Consider the following 18725-nt stretch of genomic DNA (forward strand, 5'->3'; position numbering starts at 1 on the left):
GAATTTCCTATCTTTGTTTAGTGAAGTGCTCACATGTCACCACAGGATGAATGGAAGGATGGAAGGAAGGAAGGAAGGAAGGAAACTTTGAGTCCATGACCTGAGTGATACTTACCCAAAGTACACTTACATAAGAACATAACACTGATATAATAAATATAGTTTACTTTATAAAAGAAACTGCAAGATCCACATCTGATTTGTGCACCATGCACTGCAAAATAAATAGTGATAAAATATTTAAAAAAGTGAAAATATTTGAAAATGAATATCGTCAAATCTAGTATTATGCAGTGTTTCCTATTAAAAGATTACAATAAACCAAGTATAAGATCATGAAGTCTCTTCGTGGACATTTTTAACTTATTTCAAGCTTGAAATGTTCTTATTCTGTTGGCAGAATGTTTTAGTTCTTTCTAGAAACAAATGCTTAAAATGAGTAAAAAAAGTCTATGAACAGGCTTAATGATCTTACATTTGGATTAGTGTAAACTTTTAATAGGAAAGAAATGATAAATGTGACTATTTTCAAGATATTTAGCTTGATATGTTGGTATTTTTTAAATAACTGTTATGGAAACTAGGCTGAGCCCGAGAGCAATAACTTGCAGGGTGGAAGGATGGTATGAGCTGCTGGTGGATACGAGACTGACCATTTTATTTGTAAAAAAAAAAAAAAAAAAAAAACTTGCATTCACAGACATCAGAATGCAGATATAGAAATTTCCAAGAACATACAAACACAGAGCAAACATGATCTTATTATTCTCACTTTTTTATAAAATCATCAAAAAATGCAAAATGCAAAAAAAAAAAGAGAATACCCTTATGTTGCGGTATATTTGCAGGTATTACAGTAAATAGGTATTTATTTTTTAGTAAGATTTATCTCTAAATATGTAATAGGATAAATAGATAGATAGATAGATAGATAGATAGATAGTTCTTGTTATAAGTATAAAACAACAACAAATATACGTTTTTTTTTTAAGCTGCAAAAACAAACAAAAACAAAAAACCCAACAACAACAACAACAACAACAACAGAACCCTCCAACACATATAAAGTATATCTAAAGGCAAAGGCTACATGATTTTGAATATAGTAAAAAGTATATATAAGGGTTAATCAATTTTCATCACCAATACTCCATGATGATTTTTGGTTCACCAGAATAAATGAAATGTATAAACTCGTGTGTGAGTTCTTCAGAAAGTCATCTCCCGGCTCACGTGGGTGATGGCTTGAATGATGCTGACGGAAACAAAGAAATTGGAAATGAAATTAGAAATGACTGGACTAGATTAAATCCTGAAAAAGTGAAACTCATCACATACCTCTCAACCTCCAACCCATGCTCACACAGATTCACTAAAACCTGCAGGTGTTGCCGAGTGACAACAAACTGCACAGAGAGAGAGAGAGAGAGAGAGAGAGAAAGTCAGTATGACCCACACAGCCATATATTGCTTTACTTCTACCATAACTAACATGCTTTACTATACAAGTAAACATAAACAAACCATAAACTCCAGCATGAATAATCATTCATCCAAATCAGAGTGTAAATTTTCCTTTTAGTTTGTTTGCTATTTGTTTTGATTTTGCCTGACTTAATCAAACAAAAAGCAAATCATATTTTGTTCACTTTGTTAGTTCTTGTCTGAAAGGATTGTAAGCACTCTTACCCCATCACATTTGAATTCTATACTAGTTAAACAAACAAACAAAGAGACAGACAAACGTACCTGCTCCTTTTCCCAGTTGAAGAGAGTTTTCCTAAAATGCTCAGCCACGATTTTGAGTTCGTACGTGCGAGTCACCTCCCGTTTTTCACTCAGAGCTCGTGAAGCGTTTGTGCGCTCAGCAATCTTCTGCAGCGCTTCATCCACTGTCTTCCTCTTCTACACATGTGATCATAATATACAATTTTTGTAAAACATTCAAAATGAATTGTAATTTCAACTGAATTTCAAAATGTAAATGTCTTTTCATATATGTTAGATTATAACATGGTAAGGTGTTGATTAATTTCACATTCATCTGTTTGATAAATTAATTTAGTCAGAATCAGGATAAGGGTACAGTAAGATCATCATTTGACCCACAGTAATTTCTACACACATTCAGAAATAAGGACTGTAAATAATGCGCACATTAGAAGTGGCTTACTCACTTTTTTAAGCTCATGATATCGTCTTTCGAGAGTCTCTCTTTTTCCTGGGTTCTGTTCATTTCTAATACTGTTTTCCATGATTATCAGTGGAACGTCTGTATTGTCTACCACATCCAACCCTTGGAAGTTCTGGATCAGGGAATTGTAGGCCTTCCTGATGGAGCTGGATGACTTTCCAAGAAATTCACTCAGCGGTAACTGGAGTAAATTCTATAGGTAGAGTTGAGTAAGTAAGAAACAACTTTCACAAAATAAAAATTTCACTAAATAAAACTAAATTTCACTTAATAAAATGTATTCGTATTTCGTTTTATTTTTGGTATAGGTTTACAGTTTTCATTTGTTAATTTGTTTTCTTATACAGCAACAAAAAAAAAACACTTTAGATGAATTGTATTAGATTTTAATTGTTTGGAATCAAGCTGGAAATTAGAACTGTTTTTATCTACATAATGCTTCACTTTATTTCCTAACTGGCTAAAAGCCATCATGAAAAGAAACAAGATTTTAATTTATCCTTATAGTACATACCATGTCACCATAGTTACACGGTGTCTGAGTTTTCCTCCGGCGTTGTTGCACAGCCTCACTGACATTTTCTAACAGGTAGGAAAACTGTTCCCCAAATGAAGTCGTGGTAAGTTTTACCTTTAGAGTGAAGAGAAGAACAGCAAAAAAATGAGTGGTGTTGAATTTCAAATACTTTCCAAACAGGTAAGATTAGAAACCAGAGCACACTATTGTGGTATAGAAATACTTGTAATTTATCAAAAACACTATAAACACTAACTCTCTTGGTGTGGTGTAGCCAGAAAGCGGAGAAGACATCAGCAAGAAAAAGCATTTCTGTACAGGTCACGGAAACAAGCATAGCTACTTTCATCAGGCCTGCATGCTGCAACTGCATACACTGAAACAAAAGGTTAAAGGCTTTTCAGACACATGAGAATATCGTCAGAACTATGACTTTGCAGTAAATAGATATCGTACTAACCGTTGCTGTCTCTCAGCTCCTCCAGCATGGATCCAGAATGACACGCTTCCAAATAAATGACCATCTGCAAACATTGACCAGGTTGTGCAAACAATTCTGATTGTAAGATCAGGAAATATAAAGACATATAAACAAATCGAAACATTAATGCTCTTGTAGCTGAATGAACGCTGAATGAGATCCATACCTTTGAAAACTTGCCATTTGCTGACATTTTTGTCACTGTGTTAATGAGGTCATGTGCGTAAAGCTGTAACAGAAAGCGTGATTATTCCATTTCATGACCTCAGTATTGTACAGTTACAGTATAAGAATATCAAGAATCTCGAGATATTCTCACCAAGTTGTTGCCAATTTCTTCACACTAAATTTAGCTAGCGGGTGTAGGGAAGATGGTGCTTACCTAACTGTTTTTTGCAAAAAAATGTCTTTCACTATACATTATTACATACTTTTATTAGTACAATGCACATTTCAGTGCAAACAGGGCTCCACCCCAGCCCCACCTGCAGGTACAGCTGACAGCATCCCAACATCCTTAAAAATGAAATTTCCTCAGTTTGGTGAATCAAGGAGCTGCAATGCTGTCACTGCTTTCACTGAGAAATGTGAAAGGTTTTTGACATTTAGGCCATTAACAGTCAGGAACTCTCGGCCGCACTGAACGCAACAGAAAATTTTGTGAAACCCAGTTGTTTAAACTACATTAATTAAAGAATATAAAAAATAAAGAAAAACCCATAAATTAAGATCAATCAGATTTTTACTGAAATGAAAGTGAGTCAAAATAATTTGCACTTCTATATTTATGTCTTTTCTGTCACTATTTAGTAGTCATTTCACGGTTCCAGCTCTCTGTGCGCTTTAACTTTTATGGCATTTTGTTGGCGTCACTAAATGCAAATGAGCTGTTTCAGGAGCATGCTTTGCACTTTATGGGCGATCAACATACACACACAAGTACGAAGAAAATCAGCATTTCCTAAACTTTTATAAATCTGGCAGAAAATGTTACGTTTGGTTTGACTTACACAAACATTTAAACACAACTTTACTAAAAGAGTGATAAATGCGCATTGGTGGCTTTATTCTTCAGAAGCAGACACCCAGAGTGGGATTAATGGCATCCAGAATTCTGTTGTCTTTTTTGTCGTCTTTTGCATAACTCTAACCTTCTTAACCTCAGAATAGTACTTAAGTCTGAAGTTAAATGTGAGATCTGAAATCTGATGTGCACAATTTCTGTATTAAACCCTCACTATGCATAACTACACTATATAGCCAAAAGTTTGTGGACACCTGACCATCACAGCCATATCTGCTTGTTGAATGTCTCATTCCAGATTTATTCCCCTGTGTTTGCTGTTATAATGAGCTCCACTCTTCTGGAAGGCTTTCCACTAGATGTTGGAGCGTGGCTGTGGGGATTTGTGTTCATTCAGCTACAAGAGCATTAGTGAGGTCAGGCGCTGATGTTGGGATGTCGAGGAGGTCTGGGGTTCAGTCGGTGTTCCAGTTCATCCCAAAGGTGATCAGTTGGCTTGAGGTCAGGGTTTTGTTCAGGACACTCAAGTTCTTCCAGACCAACCTTGGCAAACCATGTCTTCATGGAGCTCGCTTTGTGCACAGGAGCATCGTCATGCTGGAACAGGTTTGAGTCTCTTAGTTCCAGTGAAGGGAAACTGTAATGCTACAGCACACATAGACATTCTATACAATTGTGTGCTTCAGAGTTTGTGGCAACAGTTTAGAAAAAGCCCACATATGGGTGTGATGGTCAAGTGTCCATAAGCTTTTGTCCATATATAACTCAACTCTGAATATGGTCCAGAAGGAGAAGAAAATTGACTAAACTTACTGTGGAATGAGGAAACTGAAAGATTCCATGACCTCCATGATCTGATAAGTAGATGAAGATAACATCTTTTTGACAACTGAAAGACAGCATGAAAAAAATAAGAAGAGGAAGAAGGAAAAGACCCATTTTATTACTATTATTATTATTATTAGTAGTAGTAGTATTTAAAACACTGTCCCTAGCAGTTAGGATGACTGAAATAGAACGTAAAGTTACAGCTTTACCTCTGACTATTACAAAGCGCTGACACTGGAGACTCCTTCCAGAAATGTTAAATAAACGTCTCCTTATCAACGATTACACACGTTTTATAATCCATTTATGTGGAGCGCCCACCGCTGTTACTGTATGTCAGGTCAACTCCCACATCCACCGAGAGCTCAGTTTCCCAGAACACACAGCGGCCTTCAAACACCGCCGTCTCAGACTTCACTTCCCGAAACACATGAACACAATTATGTTGACAGTCACCGGACTTTTAACCATGCACACGTTCACAATCACACCTGCACTTATATAAACAGACCATGAACATTCAGCCGGTTGCGAAGTAACACTGAGTGTGTGACTACCTGACCTTACCAAGCCACTTATTGTGTACTGTTCATCTGGTTTTCTGATTTTAGATTTGCCCTTTTTGAGTGGTTTGCACATCACTTGATCATTGCCTGTTTTTTGATTTCATCTTTGCCTTACGATTTGGATTTGTCTGCCTGTTTTTTCAAAATAAACTCTTACTGCAATTGCTTCTTCTTTCACCTATCTTACATGACACTATATAAACGATAAGGTATTAGAACGAGCACATTAATATAAACCTGTGATTTGCAGCTGCACTAACGTCAGAGCAGCCGTTATAGAAAACTAATCAACACCTTCTGACTAATGAGAATATGGGGTAAAAGCGCAGTTGACTTAGACGTGGAATTGGTAAATAAGTCTAATAGACATGGTAACTACCTTTTTATTACTTTTTTTCTTCCTGTTTTATTGACAGCAGATGAATCTCCACTCAGTACAGCCAGAAAGTTTTCAGCTGATACCTCCTGATAATGGAAAATTTTAAATGATTTGTTGTGCTTTTATAAAACAGAATCATAAATAGAGTATTTATTTATTGTATGTTACAGAACACATTACCGCTCCAGTGTAGTCCTTTGGAACCCCACGGTAAACATTTGGGCCATTTGGTCTGTTGATTATGTTTCCACGAATGGGATTTCTGCATAAAAATATCATACTTATTTTTCTTACTTTATTGATTATGTTATATAAGCTACTTACACTATATGGTCAAAAGCCTGTTGAACATCTCATTCCAGATTTATTCCCCGTGTGTTTGCTGTTATAATAAGCTCCACTCTTCTGGAAGGCTTTCCACTAGATGTTGGAGCGTGGCTGTGGGGATTTGTGTTCATTCAGCTATAAGAGCATTAGTGAGGTCAGGCGCTGATGTTGGGATGTCGAGGAGGTCTGGGGTTCAGTCGGTGTTCCAGTTCATCCCAAAGGTGTTCAGTGGGGTTGAGGTCAGGGCTCTGTGCAGGACACTCGAGTTCTTCCACTCCAACCTTCACACACCATGTCTTCATGGAGCTCGCTTTGTGCACAGGGGCATCGTCATGCTGGAGGCAGACTTGAAACAACTCAAAAGGTGCTTTATTCTTTATTCTTGTTTTTCAGTGGTTTTATTTTACACACACACACACACACACACACACGGCCCTGTGCTGGTTGGCTTCCGCTTCCACAGTGTACATTTCAGCATAGCAAGCACTGGGGGCTGACTTAGGTTAAACATTATACATTGTAATTGATACAGTTTAATAAATGTTATAAATAATTATAAAAAATACAATAATTTAATAAATACATTATAACGTTTTTGTCAGATCTGGCCTTATTCAAAAGGCTACCACTAACAATTTATATTGTTTGTGATCAGAGATCAGATGCTGCTGTCAGAGTGAGATGCGGTAGTGTATTAGTCCGCAGGATCACTATAGATACATAGAAGACATTTAAAACTCTCAGTTGAACACCACAGTTGTTGATTTGAGATGGTATGAATGCTAATAACAAAGTATCATAACTGGAGCAGAGATGGTCCTGGATTATATTAAATGAACAACATGGCTAAAGGCTGATTTTGGAAATTTTACATTGAATGAGATCAAGGTCTTCTCACATCCACATTCAGGTCTGGTGTGAGGTTTATGTTCAAAACACACCTGCTCAAAAAAACTCTTTCACTTGTGGCAGTTTTCTACAAATCCAGAACGATTCGTGTTAACTATGTGATGTTAAATGGTTTCAATAGATGCTGAGATTAATACAAACTAGTCAAGTGAAATAGCTGGAAATGATTAAACAGAAGACAAAAATCTTCAAACAGACTGAATCCATCGGAATGCTGAAAATAAATCGGATAGGAATGGAAACTATGGCCAAACATCATAAAAATGCTAAAGCTTTTTTAGCAATTATTTTTGGGCTGTTTTGCCATACATTTTTGCAATGTTAGTTAATTTATTTCAGGAACCTAACTAAAATGTATATCTTTTTGGATAGTTTTGTCACGTTCAGCTTTTCTTTACTTTGCTTGGGATAGGGGAGGCGTTTCCATTATAATATCAGTGGAATGCACACCTGTCATGCTTGAGTGGTTTAATGCTTTTATAAAATAGCAACCAAAACAATATGATAAAATCCTGTTCAATAAATAATTCAATGTATTATTAAAAAAATAGGGCTGTATGACACCATCTCAAGGTGTTTTCTGTTTTGACTTGAACTTGTCTCAGACCTGGCGTTTGTACTTGGACTTGAGCATTGATCTGCTAAATATGGTCTTAGTCTGGACTGAGGGTTTGCAAAATTTATTTTCCCTTTTGTCTTTTCTTTTCACATGTTCAAAGTTTGATAAGAAGTCATTAATTCTTCTAGAAAAAAAACTGGACAACTGTCAAAAGGATTCGACAGTTTTTGATCTTGATCTTGACTTGATCTCGCTTTCATTTGGACTTGATCTTGACTTGGCGTTGACTCCTTTAGACTCGGTCTTGGATTGACAGTGGAGGTCTTTTCAATTCCTCTTCCACACAATGTAACCTTTGGTTGGTAAACTTCAAAAGCAGCTTATCCAATCAGATTTTATAACCAGAATATTCACTTGAGAATATTCACTACTACTTCAAAACAACAAAAGAAGATGAACTCTATAATATTCACTCTTGATTTTTAGCAATATCATCATACATCATCACCACAATCTGTTCTTTTGGAATCTCATTCTGACTCTCGCTTTCGTTTTTACTCTAACAACAGGATTTCAGGGAAACAGTCTGGCATTTGCACATTCATATTCCTGGAAGCCCAGCACACTGCACACAAAGCAGCCAGTAAAGTGGGCTGGAGATTTACTCCATTTCTTGTGATATTAGGCTAAAATACTTAACACTCTCCGTCTGCTGTAGATGTGTAAAATAAACATTAACATAAGGGTTTAAATTTTCTCAATGTAGTATATGCTATATGTGACAAATGTGAGACTCAGACTAAGATGCAACATACACACTTTCTGAGAACAGTGAGGAAGAAAAAAATCAGATTTATTCTGAAAAATAATACACTGCAAAAAAATGATGGCTTAGCAGGTGGCCAGGCAGCAGATACAGACACAGATGCAGGTAAATAAAAGCTTTATATAGAGAGCTTGCACATAAATCCACAATCTGAGACAAAACAAGGAAAGCAGAAACTAGATCAAAACCAGAAAGGCTACAGCTAAATACAAGCCTTGGCCGTGCCTGGCATGCGAACACAGCGACTATACGTCACAATGATGGGATGAATAAGAATCCTATATAGTGTTGAGTGTGATTGAGTCCAGGTGTCCGTGATTAGTAATTATGTGAGTTGGAACATGAGTGATGGGAATTGGAGTCTGTGGTGGCCATATTTGTAGTCCGTGCGGTGTTATGGGAGTTGTAGTTAGATGCCAGTTCCGGCGTTGACATTACACAGCTAAAAATATCATGAATATGGGCAATTACAACCTATATTTTTCTTTATTAGATGACTAATTATTATTAATATTATTAAGCCTGTTTCTAGATACTTTTACTCAAGTTGAGCTTAAAATGTCTTATTCTGTTAGAACATAATTGAACTTATTTCAAGCATTTATGTCTAGAAAGAAGCAGAATGATCTTCCAGAAGAATAGAACAATTTTACGCTTGACGTTAGTAAGGAGGCTTAATGGAGAGTTGCATGCAAAATGTTAAGGCACAGCTACTTTATATTTATATTAATAACTAAATAAACAGTAGTTATGTCATGTGCAAAAGTTTAGACACCCTTCCAGTTCTAAATTTTCAGAACTTAATCAACCTTTTAGGCCTTAATTGACTCTTTAGGACTTGTTATTCAGGTTAAGCATAAATTCTCAGATACTTCAAACCTAGTGCTAAGACTCAAGAAACACGGGCTCCTCTAAGCAGGAACTGATGAAACTAATTAAGGCCTACAAAGCAGGGCAAGGCTGTAAAAAGATAGAGTGCTTCCAGCTCACAAATTCCACTGTCTGAAATGTCATTAAGAAATTAATCAGTTAAGGTGAACTGTAGAAGTCAAGGCAACATCACCAAGAAAACTTTCAGATAGAACTGCCTTTTAACATTTACATTTACATTAATACTGTTTGCGGGTCAGAAAGGCAAAGCAAATTCCCCATATGTATTACTTGCTTCCTGTTTGTGTCACTTCTTCTGTCACTCCACCCTAACCATTTCCTCTAAGTAGTCTAAGAACTTCCTCTGTGCAGTTTTGGCTCTCACCTCACACACAGATAATTATGTTTGTATCTGAACATTCGAGTAAAAATTTCATCTCATATTGTACACTGTACTTGTGCACATGAATAAACTGGAACTGATCTGTGTTGAACTGTAATGACCTTGTCTGCTTGTTATATAACACATTACAGACACGTCAATATGAGAAAGGCCAGACTGAGATCCCGTCGTACAACCTGCAACACATCTATTTTTATCAGTGTTTGTGCTCACTTTTTTCTCTTCTTAGGCCTCCAGTTATTTATCTTCTCATACTTTTGCCTTTTATAACAATTTGTGTTGTTTTTTTAGTTATTATTATGTCTTTGCAGTATCTGCTATTTGTGTCAGTAATAGTCATATCTTTCCATGTTTATACATGTTTTATATTTGTTTAAAAAGCACCTCGCATAAACTGTGAAAGAATAAAAAAATTAGGTGGTCTTATAGCAATAAAACAATTGACAATAAAGACAAACAAAAAGGAACATAAAGGGCATTTCAAAGATTCATATTTGTATTTTTCTCTTTCTGTTAGGATAGACTTTGAGACATTCCAGAGTGAGCACTAGACCTAACACATTTAAGCTGAAGCTAAATATCTTTTTATCGTATATATTTTTACATTTGCTAAACTAAACAATCAGAGTAGGACATTTTATCACACAGAACTAAAAAACATTAATAGTTAAACAGTAGTCACTTCTGCTTTAAGAGCTAGGATTACTGATGACATTTATGGTAATATATTGAAGCAAAGCACTTCTGTAAACATCCATACAACCATTTTCTGTACCGTTTATCGTACACAGGGTCACGGGGGAGTCTGGAGTCTATCCCAAGGGACTCGGGGCACAAGGCAGGGGGACACCCTGAACAGGGTCCCAACCCATCGCAGGCCACAATCGCATGTACACACACTCAAACATTCACACAATCTCCACACACACAGGGCGGAGGCGGGAATCAAACCCCCAACCCCCCCCCCCCCCCCCCCCCGCAGGTTAAACATCCCTAGTCTAATTGTAGTTACATTTCTGTTAAATATGTAAAATTCAGTCAAATCTGCTTGATTGTGCTTCTTCACTAGAGGTCAGTGTTTCCTTTCATAGTGATTTGATGTTTTTCCTTGAGGCTGAAGTATTTAATTTTAGCATTGTAATTTATCATAACAGAAGTTTGCCATGTACTTAACAGGGTGCAGTCCATTCTCAGTAAGAACATAAACATTTCTTGTTCTCCATCGGGTATCTGACTTGTAGAAGAAAGAACGTGTGAGGGTCAGGACTGTATAAATAACAGGAATAAAAAATATACCACCAGAATGATATAGTATAGCAGTATAGCATCTTTTTGTCTGTTTGTTTAATGTTCAATGTATATTTCACTTATGTATGTATAGTTTTCTTTTCCAAAAATATTATATTTGTTGTGGATTCTGGCCACTATTGACACCTCTGTGGCTGTAAGCCGTCATGTCCCTGCTGGAGATTTGCAGGTCGCTTTGCCTGCAATTTTCAGACCAGAGTCATGTTGTGATCAAGAAAAAGGACTTCATGGGACATGGAGAGAAGCCTATTCCTCCTGCCGTTATCATAATGATTCCTGTGCAGTTGTCTGTGGTCTGACTTCGATTCAAAGAAACCGCAAAGATGGATTCTGACTCATACCTTAAGAGGAAAAAAGGAGAATTGAGGGACATGAACCTGGATGATTTCTGAGCTATACCCTAAGAATAAAAAAGAAGAATGAGCTTGGATCTGTTTACATGGACAGAGACTTCAGGAAGGAGCATAAGGTTTCCCTGTGAAGATTCAGCAGCCAATAAACACTTTTAGAAGAAGCCTTTATTTGTCACATATACATTACAGCACAGTGAAATTCATTTCTTTGCCTATCCCAGTGTGTGAGGTGGTTGGGATCAGAGCGCAGGGTCAGCCATGATACGGCACCCTTGGAGGAGATAGGGTTAAGGGCCCAACAGTGGAAGCTTAAACCTCCAACCTTCTTATCAGTAACCCAGAGCATTTAACCTGCCTACAATATGGGAAGGTTGTCTTGGACATTTCCTTATTCTGTGAAACATTACAGACCACTTGAAATATGGTCCTGAGACGAGTGAAACATGAAAGTAACAGGTATTTTAAAGGTATAAGAGTAAGCCTGAGATGAGCAGGAGGAGCAGGAGGACTGAAGGCAGATCTTTAGAGAGATCTTCACAGGCTTTACTGACTCACATCTTTGTAAGACTGGGGTAACATCAGAGATTGTGAATATGTAATGGATCTGTGTGTTGATCAACACCTAGAGCGAGGAGAATTTATACTATGCGTGCTATCCAAGCACTGATACATTATTATGGTTATATTAATTATCATATCATAATGCTTCATAGGTATGATAGATATGTGACGGTGATGTGACACAGTAACACTGTGGGTGTAATTATGTTAATGAATATAATTAGTAGTATTACTGAAAGTAATTTACTGAGAATGTGGCTACATTGCATCATCATCAGAGTGTGATGTTTTTTATTTTCATTATGGTATCATTTTTCATTATTTTACATATCACTATTACAGAATTCTGAAGATGCCTGGAATGTGTTAATGTGCCAATCAGAACCTCAAATCAGGCCAGTGAGAAATCTATTGAATGAAATATCAGTGCTTTTGTTGACTTGACTAATACTTGGATAATTGGTTGTGTATTCATTGATATATTTTTTAAAATTGTTAGGGTTTTGCTGGGAATCGAATCCGGGTCGCCGGCGTAGTAATCCAGCAAACCCCCACTAGGCCACCAGGGGAATGACTGAAGGGCAGAGGAGTGAGGCAAGAGTAAGTAAAGGAAACAGTTTATTAATTAAAATCCAACATCCAAGGCAAAAATAACAAAAGTATAATCCAAATGCTCAGAAGATACAAGGGAAAAGATTTTTTTTTAAAAATCCAAAAGTGCACAGTCCAAGAAACCAAAAATCAGAAAAAAAAGAGGCAAAAATCCAAACACTCAGAAGATCCAACAACAGCAAATACAAAGTCCAAAAAGTCCACAAGAAAGCAAAGTACCAAAAACAACACAAAGACATAAGTAAGGAACACGGAACAGAGGTTACTAGTTTTAAACATAACAGCAAAAAGACTCCGTGACAAGAGGCCAAACTGAGGGGTATAAATACACAAACAAATCAAGGGGGCAAACTGAAAACAGGTGTAAGTAATGAGGACTAGGCGGGGCACAAGGCACATGGAAAAACAAAAGCACATGGCTGTCAAAACAAAAACACAAAACACGGAAGCAATAGCGGCCTCTAGAGGCCAAGATAGTCCAAGTCCTAACAAAAATAAATCATATAATCTTTATATGACCCTTATTTCTGATTTACTGTGCATAACTACAGCTGATTGTCAGAATGGTGTTAGATTTCACCATGAGGTCTTTAGCATTTCTGAAGCTATAGTGCACGAGTCGTAATATTGAGATGAAATATTTGCTTGGTAATGCTAAGATTAGGACGTAAGTACAACATCTAAACATCCCGAGATGTTTTCTGAGCTCGTGTTACAGTAGTGAAACGTAAATACCTTCTTACACGTAACTGGAAGTTAGTATGCGTAAGGGGTCCATGTACTTGTTGCTAAATAATTCCCATAAATAATAAGTTCATTTGGGAATTGCGTTTCTATATTTACATACATGAAAATTAATGTTCTCTTCATTGTTTATGTACTGTAAATGCTCAGAATTTAACATCCTACATTACATTAATATTGATATATAAAAATTACAAAGATGTTAATTACATTTGCAAATAGTAAGTTATTATATATGATAATATTGTAGATAATAATGTTCATAACAATGATATCATAATGCTATATAATATCTATTTAATAATAATGATATAGATAATAATGTTAAAATTTCAAAAAAATAGATATATTTATATAGTATTCTTTAATCTATATTTATCCTGATTAAAGATTAAGAATTTATTTTCCACTGGTTTTAAGCACAGTGTCAGTGTTTTATTACTCATATTAAACAATGCAAATAAATCAAACATGAATTCATATATATTTTTACATGCTTTATTATTTCACAGTAACATCCCTCATCCCAATTATAGAGACATTTTAAATGTTCATTAATAAACAAAGTACTCTACTCAACATATATTCCGATATTTGCACTTTATCTTGGGAATTCTGGGTGTGAGGCAGGAATCCACCCTGAACAGGGCACCAGTTCATTCACACCTGAGGCAGTTTAGCATAGCATTTTTGGGAGGAAACCAGAGAACCCAGAGGAAACCCACACGGACGTCGGTCTGTTAATCATTTAATTTTTTTTTATGGAAATATAGGTGAGGTACTTTGTGGACTGACTCAGCTGTTACTATTTTTACACAGCTAGAATTATTTTTGTGCACTTAATGCAGTTAACACGCTACAGTCTGCTAGTCTGGTTCTCAGGTTGATTATTTCTCCCTCAATTAACCCAATGAAGTAGAGTCAGCGGTCTTTGAACCATAATAAATGCACAGAAATATTGGATAAAATGCTATTTTAAGTAATTAATATTTTATGTACTCACTACAAGAAGGAATTTTTATCTACATTCTTCACACAATCCTAAAGAAAAGAAATTATCCCGGGTCAGACGAAGCTACTTTTAGAACCAAGAGCTCAATTATTATTATTATTATTTGGTTCATATCAGCTAAAAATTAAAATTGAAACAGCCCATATTTCACCAAGCCAAGTTTTTTAAAACATGAGAGCATTAGTAGCATAATGTAATGATTTGCCTTTTTTCCTAAAGGTATTTAAAACTTTAAACACACCATTTGAGATAGAGCTTTTAAAAGTTAAAAGTATGTTTTTGATATTTAGCCAAATAAAAAAGTACAATCCTCAATATAATGCAGTTAACAAAAGGTAACCCATTTCTTAACACCTCTTTTTTTTGCTAGAAAAATTGTTTTCAAAGACCAGATTACTGAAGTAATTTATGTTAATATTGAGAACAATTGCACTTATGTTAATAAGCAACACAGATTATGGATTATGATGACAGACAAAAACAGCAACATGGCCTGAGCAGAAGTTGAGTTTGATTGAGATTGATTATTTCTGCTTCCCTGCTTTGTTTCTTCACCAGAATTCCACGTCTCCTTCTACCCGGTATGATCTTTCTTCTGTGATGCTGATGGAAACAAGAAAAAAAATGAAACATAAAGAAACTGATACTGAGTAGATTATTTGTAAACAGAGTATTGTAACACAAATGCATTGCATACGTAACAGGCTCCAGTCCATTCTCAGTAAGAACGTAAATAACTTTCTTGCGCTCCATGTGGAATTTCGTCTGCAGAAGGAAGAACGAGTGAGAGTCAGGATTGCACAAATAACAGAAATAATATAAATCAAAAAAGTGTCAAGATTGAAATAGTTTAGATTTAGAAATAGATTGAAATTGTCAGATGATTTTTTTCTAATTTTAAGTATTTATTTCTAGAAAGGAGCAAAATGATCTGTCAATAGAACAAGACAATTTAAGCTTGAAATAATTGAAAATGTCTAGAAATAGGTTTAATAATCGTATATCTGGTAATTTAATCTAATATGTTCAAGTTACACTATATGGACAAAAGTATGTGCACCCCTGACCATCACACCCATATGTGCTTATTGAACATCTCATTCCAGGTTTATTCCCCGTGTGTTTGCTGTTATAATGAGCTCCACTCTTCTGGGAAGCTTTCCACTAGATGTTGGAGCGTGGCTGTGGGGATTTGTGTTCATTCAGCTACAAGAGCATTAGTGAGGTCAGGCGCTGATGTTGGGATGTCGAGGAGGTCTGGGGTTCAGTCGGTGTTCCAGTTCATCCCAAAGGTGTTCAGTGGGGTTGAGGTCAGGGCTCTGTGCAGGACACTCGAGTTCTTCCACTCCAACCTTCACACACCATGTCTTCATGGAGCTCGCTTTGTGCACAGGGGGACTGTCACGCTGGAACGGATTTGGACTACACCTCTTAGTTCCAGTGACAAGAAATTGTGATGCTACAGCGTACAATGACATCCCATATAATTGTGTGCTTCAAACAGTTTGGGGAAGAATCACATGGGTGTGATGGTCAGGTGTCCACAAACTTTTGACCATATAGTGTATTTTCATATCTGAAGATCCTAATTCTTTTTTTTTTTCTTTTTTTTTTTCAGTGAATCAAGATTTTTTTGTTTGAATCTGAACAAAAATCCACATTTGTAAACTTTGTCAGGTTAGATAAATCAAGTTAAAAATAAAATTACCTCATGATTAGGCGTGGTCATAATTTGCCTTAAACTATTGCCTCCTGGAAGGGCGACTTGATTTGATGATCTGTATGGCATCACCTGGTTGTTTGAACTGCTTTGAGAGCAAGCGCATCTACAGCACTGATGGTGACTCATGGTCTCCTCTTCTTCTGGAAATGGAATTGTAACACTTTTAGTTATATATATATTTAAAACAATAACTCTGCTTCATCACACACACACACACACACACACAGGGGTTTTCTGCATGTAGCTAAAGTAATACAGGTCAAATCCATCAGTTAATGTTTTTAGCATTATTTACCTAAATATTCAAAAAAAAATTATGTGCAGAATTTAAAGTCACCACACGGTCATTACTTCAGATATATTATATTATATTATATTATATTATATTATATTATATTATATTATATTATATTATATTATATTATATTATATTATATTATATTATATTATATTATATTACATACACTTTCAGTACACTGGCACAAATAATTTGGCAATGATTTCAAGAAACTTTTGACTCAATTACACACTTTTACTATAAAATGAATTGTAATGATATAATCAGGGCTTGCATTGTATTTTTTTTTTTTTCAGTTCACACTCCGGTCCGAATTCATTTCTTTTTTGTTGCTTTTTGTTTTTTTTATGATGCTGTAAACTGAAACTTTACAACAGGCTATGAACACTGAGAGATGCTTACCTGACGACTTCTCACCCTGGGATGGACGGAGTCTTTTCAGATGGAGGATTTCTTACACAGGAACGCTTTTATATCACCAGCTTAGCACAACTTTTGCTTTCAGTTTTTTTTTGTTTGTTTTTCAAAACACATTCCTGTGCTTGACAGTAAGTCCTTGTTACACCAGCTAAACAGGTTACACCATCTAAAGAATCCTATACATTTCCAGAGACGCAGCTTTCAACACTAAAATATTCAGACCCTAGACATGCAAGGCTGTCTACACAATCTAATCTCAGAGTCTCAGAGTTGTTATGGTTGTTAAGGTCTTTTTTTAAAAGTTCAATCCTCAAAAACAATACCACTCATTCATTATATCATTTTTTAGCACAGATATGTTGACGATTAATGGTGTAAACCTTAGGCTTCCACACAATACATTATGATACGTTCGATATTTGATGATAGCACTGAATCTGCTACGATATGATTTCAATTTATGACCCATTGATACGTGACCAGCTTTGTTCAGAATCTCGGGTAGATCTATCATTAATTCACAAATAATGGTGTAGAGAAAGACAATAGTCAAAGTATCACCATGCTAGCCTGTTAAAACATCAGTTTAAAAATCTGAATTATTTTTACACACCAGATGTCTGTCCTTTTTTGATAATAATCAATTTATATTTGTTGTCTTTATCCATTTCAAATTGCCAACTTTTATATTAATGAATTGATTAAATTATCCAGTTGTTACGCCCTTGTTGGGACTGAATAAAAATCTGTATGTTTCTACAATCAACTAAAATGAATACAAATACATAAAAAAATACTAAAGACTCCACAGTGTGCTGTTTTATAAGCCAGATGTCTTGATTTGAGAACCTGCCCCTGTCATGTCACTGGAGTGTGTTCTCAATTAATTTGATTTATTTATTCCCTTGTGTGTCTTTGTCTCATTGTGAAGTCTCGTCATTGTTACTGAGCTGTAATTTCTTGTCTTGTATTTCTGGTTAGACTTCATGGTTCTGACCTGTGTTTGTCCTCGTGTTTCTCATTATGACGTTCATTATTAAACAACATGCTAAGTTTACACACTTGTGTCCTGCCTTTCAGCATCGCATGTTTGTTTTTTTACTGCTATTGGTGGATTTGCAATCATGAATTATTTTGTTCCTTGTTAAGCCGAAGTGTAAGTAAAGAAACGAGATGCAAAGTAAAGAAAACTCTACAACAAATAACTCCTAAATGATTAAACAATATATAACACATGATCTTTCATCAAGCGGGCTCCGTCACACACTTTCTTTTAAGTGTTAAGCAAACATTATTAACTTTATTATTAACTATAAAACTTCCAATTATCCAAAAACAAAATATATATCTGTATGTTTAATTACTGTATATCTAATTATAGGGACAGGAATTATTCTTACAGGATTGGAGGCCACATATATCCAATCACATGTCATTAATGATATACGTGATTTTTATGCTGTTTATTCAAATTGGTGACTGATCTTCATGGGACTGTAATGCAGGTTGTTAATGCCTTTAAAAATCAGTTTTAAAATGAACTCTTGTTAACTATAAGTGAAAACAGACTGCTGCTTTTTCACAGCTGTAACTAGCTGATTTATTTTATCTGTGCCTAGGTCATCCTGTTCACCAGGACTGCTTTCATACTGCCTTCAATATATTCATTTATTGGGAACAGCCACGTTAACAAATTCAAGAAATGAAACAATTCATTCAGAATCCATCTTCTGTTATGTCAACAAAGACATTTGTACATCAGCAATAATCCCAGGAAAGAACCTCTAGCAGATAAATCAGTCAGTAAAATT

At 35.7% G+C, this 18725-nt stretch overlaps 1 long non-coding RNA gene and 1 pseudogene across 1 annotated transcript; both read right to left on the reverse strand.

Moving 5' to 3' along the window:
• Positions 1–721: 721 nt before the first annotated feature.
• LOC117598653 (legumain-like) lies at positions 722–8842 on the reverse strand (annotated as a pseudogene).
• Positions 8843–13943: 5101 nt separating this feature from the next.
• On the reverse strand, positions 13944–17005 carry LOC113527230 (uncharacterized). The gene is made up of 4 exons (XR_003402853.3): positions 16897–17005; positions 16182–16336; positions 15171–15238; positions 13944–15076 (listed from the first exon to the last, which is right to left on the reverse strand). It is a non-coding gene; the product is annotated as an uncharacterized LOC113527230 (long non-coding RNA).
• Positions 17006–18725: the final 1720 nt, after the last annotated feature.

Source organism: Pangasianodon hypophthalmus, chromosome 12 (assembly GCF_027358585.1).
Source record: "Pangasianodon hypophthalmus isolate fPanHyp1 chromosome 12, fPanHyp1.pri, whole genome shotgun sequence".
Lineage (NCBI taxonomy): Eukaryota > Metazoa > Chordata > Actinopteri > Siluriformes > Pangasiidae > Pangasianodon > Pangasianodon hypophthalmus.